Below are 8,486 nucleotides of genomic sequence, written 5' to 3' on the forward strand. Positions count from 1 at the left end.
CAATGCAGCCAATCCTTTGCTTTGTCTGACATTTGATTTCTTTGCCTGTCCCGAAGTTCAGCGCCAATGTAATAATGTAATGACCGCTGCCACTGAAAATGTCTTTGACTGCATCGAATTTCAGAGCCCATGTGATAATGTAATGACCGCTGCCACTGAAACTGTCTCTGATCTTCATAGGTAAGCTGAAACACTGGAGAATAAAACTCTTCCATGTAATCAGCTATAGGATCCCAAAACACATGATCAGCTTGTCCTTCCTCGACACTTTCCAGCTGTGCAAACTGATCTTCAACCACAGTGTTCAGTTCCTCAATCATGAAAGAGGATGGAAGCAGCATAGTCTCCTTGCGCTCTGTCACAGGAAACTTTTGAGAATAATAATCATGATCATGAAAATTGTATGCCTGAATCTGTCCTTCTAAACCTTCAATTTCTTTCTCAATATCTTTGGCAATTTCATCAAAAAATTTCATTTTATCCTCTGACTTACAGTCAAAAGATTCCAGATATGAGGACAGGGACAAAGAAAAAGATTCATTTGCTTCTTCTTTATTATGATCATCATTCCACTGTTTAAAACCTTCAACTGAAGGAGATTTTACTTCCACCTCTGGCCTATCTATCCATTCCTCCAAGAACAAAAGCCAAAAGTCTGGCAATGACTTAATGGACTTGGCAGGCAAGCATTCAACCCACTGTTTGCATTTCCCTTGGAGTGAATCATAAAATAACCTTATGCAAACATCCTCATGTTTAATTCTAAGAAGCTGTGCAAAATGACAAAAATCTGAAATATGATCCAAGGTTAAACTCAAATCTTCACCGTTGAATTTTGGACCACTCCTTAGAAAGTATGCATCCTTGGGAAAATGATTTGGAAAACCATGACTTCCTGAGAAATCAATGCATGCATACCTTGAACAAAGAAGGGCAGCTTCTGGGTCTTTCATAACTCCAGTGGAATCACCATGAATATATAACTTTGAATTCTTCAATAATGGAGTCGCCAAGGTAGTTTTGCAGCCTTGAAAATCATTTGAACTCCTGCTACCTTCAGAAATTCAATCTTAATCTCCCGGCAGACGCACCAAAATGTTATCACAAAACCAGTACTAGGGACTGCAACCAAGCAAGGTCTCATGTAACTGTTTCAGACCATACTTTAGACTAGGAATTAGCCTTCCTAATCAGAGAGGGCTCTCTCATGACTCTTGACAAAATCCTTCAAACACTAGAGGGCTAACTCTTCACACATTTATAAAAATATAGCTGGCTGGACATACATCAAATTAGTCTTCATTGGGCTATGGAGTCTCTCACAGTTAATAAACCAAATCACAGTCATCTCATAGAAGCCAAGGCTCTTTGCATCATCAAAGGTTCAAACATAATTTACCTAAATCAAAGCCTGCTGAACATACAGGAAGTCAGAGCATTAACAAATGAATTCTGAGTGATGTTCAAACAAGCTTTACCAAAACCCACAGCCTGTCAAGCACACAGGAAGTCAGAGCATATAATATGAATTCTGAGGGATTGTACCATAACAAGGCTGTAAAAAGAACATTAAGAAACTAAACCACCATCACATTTGAACAAAAAGATGCATTGAGAATCTTGGGAAGAAAAAACCCTGTTTGCCATTACTGTAACAGTTCTTTCATAAGCTCTAGAAAACTCTGTTTTTGTATATATAATCCAACCCTTTTTACATCCTACCTTGATCCATATATAGGCAAGCAAACTAAACCACCTCGAGCTTCCTCCTCCAGCATGAGGGGAGCCTCGAAGGTGGCTATTAACTATTCCTACATGCTATTTAATTAATGCATTTATCACAAAGTGCTGAAATGTAATTGCACACAATCCTAATCAAACTAAAACATTAATTCCTTTTTCCTCGTATGCTTGATGCTTTACTGGCTCTTGACACTTGTCCTTTTGCTGATTGAGTTGAGAAGGCTGAGCTACAGATACAATGAATACTGATTTTGGATGCTTGAAAGCGCTGATGGCTCATTAATTGACCAAGAGATGTGCTCCTATTTTAACGGTTTCTGTCTCCCAATTTCTTTCATCATATAAATACCACGCTCCAAACTCTTTAAACCTTTAATGACAACGCATAATAACCATATGCCATATGATCTGAATGCTTCATGGACCAAACAGGTGTACCAACCGAACATGCTGGTAACCCCACCAATACCCTAGTAGCTCGGTCATAAATTGCCTTTGAGAAAACTTTATGAAAATAAACAAAATATTTTATTTTCCCTTCAAGACCTACACCTGTCACTGCTTGAGCTGTTATGAAATCCATGTATGATTTCCCTGCCTGTGTTTGAGACCTTCTTTTTACCGTTAGCTGACCTCATCATCAAAATTCATTGTTTTTCCACAAAACAGCATTCTACAGCAGTTTCGTAGCGCGCTACGAAACTGCTATAGATGTCAAAACAGAACCTATGTATCTTTGAAGCATTTTCTGCTTAGATTCATGATCTCTTCAGACATTTGTACAGCTATTAGGAACCTAAATAGTTTTAAGAAGATGAAACTTGCTTCTGTCATTACATATCACAGCAAACTTGATTAGCATCAAACCAATAAAAAGCTTCATAAATCCCAACTGGAACGTAAAATCACTGTAGTATTCCTTGTTGTCTTCAAATCTTCAAATGAAGTGGTCTTTTTCAAAGTACAGATCTTAAAGTTGGAAGAATTCAACACTTGGACATTAATCTCCTCAGGATTATCAGACCAAACTATCTCACCCTTCTGTACCAATTTGACTGGGTCTACATATATCAACTTCGGCTTGTCTGTCAGAATCAGCTGCATCTTTTTGTTGTAAAGTTTCCGAATTTTCTTAACCAATGAAACCATCACAATGAACTCCCCTGGATCTAGAAATTTCTCCCATTTAGAGTCAAAAGCATCGATAGTATAACATTTAGCCTTGTGCTCCTTATTCTCTACTGCCACTGATGATGAGGCCAACTCTTTCTCTTTGGGAGGTGCTTCATCATTAGTAGAACCACATCCAGCATGTGAAAGAAGCCACCCAGCATCTTCAGCTTCATCTTCCTTATCAACAGTTAATGGTGGGGCTAACTTTGGAGCCAGCATACCCCTAACATTATCCCAGTCAACTCCCTTGAAGAAAGGATGGCTCTTGAGAGAAGCATACCCTTCAGGACCAGAAGCCAATCTTTTAGATGGGTCCATATCCAGCAAACAATCAATAAGGTGCCGTGCTTCAGAAGGAAAATATTTAGGAAATTTGAAACCTCTATCCATGATCCTTTGGAATGTGAGCTACTCACTGCCATCTTTAAAAGGTGATATGTCAGACAGCATCTGATACAAAGTGCAACCTAGTGCCCATAGATCATTTCCAGTTTGTTTGAGTTTTCCATCCTCAAACCATTTAGCGCAGCTAAGGCCTTCGACTTATTATATACAAAATAGCCCTCTCCAACTCTAAAAATCATCTTCACCTGAAACTGTAATATGAATTTGAATGAAAAGATCATAACTGGCGCAGAAAGGAAAACATTCAAAGAGTATATTCCGGTCACCATTATTTGACAAAGTGCTCCAGTTTCTCTGATATAAATTGCACAACCTCTGACAACCCGTGCAGCACCATGGCATTCAATTGCTGGATGTAGGTTATGAAACATATCCCAATCAGGTTGTATGAATTCTCCAGCAACAAGGTATTGTAAGTAACAGAGGAAATATAGTTCTTCATGGGCAAACTTATATTCTGCTTCTTGAGATTTTGTTTTTTAGGCCATGAAGAGCTTGGTTAATTTAATTCTCAAATTTCAGAGCTGTGATATGAACCGGTGCATTAAGTAGAGCCGAGGATCCATCTGTTTCTTCTGGAAGCAACCTCGATCTTCTCTGTAATATATTATGAACAAATGAACTTCTTTTCTGAGAAGTCACATCAGATAAAGTATTTACTGCTTGGAAGATATCATATGGTTGGGCACGAGTTGCAAATGAACCGCCAGATGAAGATTCACTGGTTTTGTTGTCTGCTACTTGAATTCTCCGCCATCCTACTCCATGTACATAAAAATACAACTTAGTTTTGCAAAAAAAACTCGGGCTTCTATCAATTGTCTCCTAGGCGCGCAGCAACAAACAAACTCAAAATGTGAGCAACGCTCAAGCATCCCGCATATGAATTGCAAAGCCCTATCCATCAACAGCGAGTTTGTCATCAGTCTTTTCCCACAGGTTTGAGGGCATCCGTCAATGGCTTTACTAGAGCAATAGAAATCTCCCCAGTAATCTTTGCAATTACTCTGTAAACGAACTCTCTTACAGCTTTCATTGCATTTACAAAACCGCTCTGTTTGTTTAGAGGTGTATGATATGTACAGAATTCAGATGCTTGAATTACTCCATTCTCATATCCTTTAAAATCAACACTATTTGGTGTAAGCACGATGACCTCCTTTTGCGCAATCTGCAGATGGCAATGTTATCAAAAACCATGGCGATTTCTCTCTGAATTGCGTTGTAGATGGGCGGTCTCTGATCAATTCTGAATGTCCACTTTTAGGATAAAAAATCATATTGCAGACGTTCCTGTCCTTCACAAAATGATGACAGAAGTCCGACAGTAGACACGCCTCCAGATCGCTGCTCCTTTTTGTTTTCCCACATCTTATCTTGCTCTTCCTTGGATACTAACACGTGGTGGACCTCGCCTCAGCCTTTTTAGTGTCGGTGGAAGTTTCACTCTCACCCTTGTTATTAATAATGACAGAATCATGAACAGATGTTACATTCCCTTTCATTAACCCCTCCTTTTACCGAACAGATGCTACAGTCATCTAAGTCTCTCTAAAAATCCGCTGTTACAAATAACACGATTTTTCACAAGCGGAGAAAAGCCTGACGGTGGGTATGCAACTAGAAATGCCGTATTACAAATGACTTTCCTGGTATCTCCAGTGTCGACCTCCATAATTGAGACATATGTCATGGTGACAGCGTCCAAAGGTGGAGCATTGTTACAGCTCAGTTGAGTTTATTTGTCGACATATTCTCCACACAGCTTGAGAAATCAAACAATATAACCAAGCTAACATTGATAGATGATACCGACGCTTTTATATCATTTGCATGAAATATTGTGATTTCTGTATGCGCAAGAGGGCGCCACAGTAAAGAGCGTTGATAGGCAGAGGCAACTCAATTTTGTTGTTTTATCTCTGAATTCACAACCCTTACATATGCTACCTGACCCAGAAAATATAGAAAATTAATCTTAAAACATGTCCTTACTTCCTTCTCGAGGATCTTGGTTTTGTGTAGTTGCATACAAACTCCTCTTGCAGCTGTACCCTCAAATGAAAATCCTTGCCTATGACTCTCCAAAACTGGACTACGAGAGCATATCTGGATTCCAGTTCCCTCACGATCAAACGATGGATTAGGGACCTCCCATAAACAAGAATCATGATTCTCCAGCTCCCCTATGGAAGGTATTAGATTCTTTACCTTTATATAACCTCCATTCAAAATATCAGCGCAGCTATCTCCAAGGGAAGTATGATATGTTTTAGAATTAGTGTAGTCCTGTGAGGCCACAGACAACATTTCCCCCAGCATTCTTTCTTCTTCAAAATATGCATCCATACGTCCATTTGGAACTCTGTACTGAGAAAAGCTTATATTAACTGGAAATTTTGGGAACTCACTTTCCACAGATGGAAGACATGCAGATTCACATTGCATCCTTGGAGTGTCTAGCATAGCATCAACCTGTGTGTGAATTGTGTCCTCCTCAGCTACCACACTTTAAGAGTTTGAACTAGTGTCGTCCAGAAATATGTCTAACCATTTCATAAGTGGCGCACTATCTCCAGTTGTATCAATTAAAATCTTCGATGATATTTTTGATAGTAAATGTAAATTTACATCAATCCCCTCCACTGGCTTTGACTGATCTTCTGATTGCACTTCAATGTCACCAGAGTAACCAAGGGAGGGATTTTTCTTTGTAGGAGATAAATCACCCTTCTCAAGTGATGCCGTGCACTGTTCTCCACTTTTTCCACCAAGTCCACTCTTCACTGAGAAGCAGTTTAGCTGCATCATCATAGGGTGCCTCCTTGGACACACTGTCACTGCTCTCATCAACATTCCTGGAGGGAAGCAAAACTCTATACAATAGGCATGCTAGGATTTGGACCCTTGCTGAAAACTCGAACCAATTCCCAATTTCGTAGCACGCTACGAAACCACGCAAACAGGTAGCGCTGCGAAACTGCTAAAAATAATTCAGGCGCTGCGAAAACACCCATTCTTTAAGCCAGGCTAAAAAATTTTGACTACAGCATTTTCAGTGATAACAGATTCATGTGTTGAGAGAAATTGCAGACAAGTATTTTCATGTGTTTTTGTCAAAGTTTCTCAAAGTTAATCATAACCTTATATGCGTTTGAATCTAAATGATATATCTGAAATAATATTTCAAAACTTGTTTAATCACACTCTGTTTTAACAGTTAAGCATTTGAATGTTTTCTTTTGATATTTAAATTAAAGAATTCTTAATTGCTCTTTGGTTTAAATTGATTTCATAGATATTCTAAGTTAAAGGATCCTTAATTTCCCTTTTATTTCGATTACCCCTTCCCTCCTCATTCATTATCCGGGTCTAAGAGCCCTTAACTACTCTCTCACCCCAACTGAAAACTTTCCACCCCTCTATCTTAGATACCTGAAATAAGCTCTGCTATCTTACCCTTGGAACATCCCCTTTACTGAGTTAATCCATTGTTGCTCCCTTATTTGTTCACTCCATATCCAAATGATCCAAAAGACATCAATTTATCCATATGTTTAACAGATCCCACCACTGAATCTCAAACAAAATCAAACAGCCCTTAGACAATCATATCTAGCCTACAGACATTAACTAAAAACAAATTTGAATCTTAAAGAGAGAGCCCTCTTTGAGCATCAGGAAGGCTAGGTCCTGATCTCCAAAAGTGGATAGTGGTTACCTCTAGTTTTTCTTTCTTCTTACTTCAAAGGAATTACTAGAATGATAACATTTTTGGCGACCATACTGGGGACTTTGATCCTTAGTCTCCTAAAACTTTAAGGAAAACTTAATTTAAATCCTGAGCCCCTTAAGGTCATTCCCTCAAGCAAGTTTTCAGAAAATTTCATAAAACAGTTTAAAAACTTAAAATTCTGGCTCCTAAGAAGATTCACTATACCAGGGCCAACCCAGATCCAAACCCTGCAACCATAGTGGATGACTTAGAGAGGATTTTAAGACAACCAAAAACAGTAGGAACTCAAGGCAGTAGTAGCAGTTTAGTTAGATCTATTTCATTCCCTAAAGAATTATCAACTTTAGAAGACATCCCTTTTAATATATCATTTGATCTCTCATTATTCAAAAGTAAATCTGAGAATTCAAACCATGAAACAGTCCTAGATCTTGAGTTTCTTAGACTCATTGAATCAAAAAGGGTTATTCATACAGATTTGGATAAATTAGTAGTTGAGACTTTTGATAAATTGGAAGCTTGGGCCTCTAAATTGATAAGTAATATAGGTGAGTCTTACATTCAACAATCAATTGAACTAGTTGCCCTTACTACTGACCTCCTGGGAGTTTCTTCACAAACTTCATTCCCTGTAAATCTGCCTTCCTTTACCACAACTTCATCAATTGTATCTACCAAAATCCCATCACCTAGGCCATTTGTTAACCAATCATCCTCATCATCATCTAGTTCACCTCCATTAGTCTCAAGCCCTTCTTCAACCACCTCAACATTACCCCCAAGTCAAGCCAAAATCACAAAAATGGCAAATAGATATTCTCCCCTAGTTTTACCTACCCAACTCCATGCCATGCCTACAAATTATCAGAGAGATTTTCTTGTTTGATGCTACTGATCATTACACTGCCCAACAGCATCTAAATAGGATTCCTGACTTTTTTAAATTGCATGAAATAGATGAAGCAGATGTCCAGATGAGACTATTTGCCCAGACTCTAACTGGTGATGTCAAGAAGTGGTTCAAAGCCTTTCCTGATAACCATATTGCAGACTTAGAAAAATTTCATAGGTTGTTTATTGACCAATGGGAAAGAAAGAAAAACCCATTGCAGATACTCTCTGAATATGCAAATAAAAAAAGAGCCCCTAATCAGTCAGTTCAGGAATATTGCACCAGGTTTAATAATATCTATAATGCAATTCTAGTAAACATCAAGCCCCCACCTGACTAAGCATTAATTAAGTTCCTTGATGGTTTTGATGTTGATATGTCAAACCAACTCAGGGACAGAAATCCTAAAAGACTAGAACAAATGTAGAGTAATGTTGTCAGTGTGGAGGCCAACCTATTAGCTAGAAAAGCACGAATGAGGAATGAAAAGAAAGTTTTGTTTAAAGAAGAAGCTTCAGCTTCAGATGGTAAAGTAGA

General features: G+C 38.5%; 1 pseudogene; it reads right to left on the reverse strand.

Annotated features, from left to right (window-relative positions):
• Positions 1 to 2,622: 2,622 nt before the first annotated feature.
• LOC149139044 (3-phosphoinositide-dependent protein kinase 2 pseudogene) lies at positions 2,623 to 3,234 on the reverse strand (annotated as a pseudogene).
• Between the last annotated feature and the right edge of the window lie 5,252 nt (positions 3,235 to 8,486).

Source organism: Pinus tabuliformis, chromosome X, assembly GCF_031772625.1.
Source record: "Pinus tabuliformis cultivar Carrire ecotype Pingquan chromosome X, CPIR1, whole genome shotgun sequence".
Lineage (NCBI taxonomy): Eukaryota > Viridiplantae > Streptophyta > Pinopsida > Pinales > Pinaceae > Pinus > Pinus tabuliformis.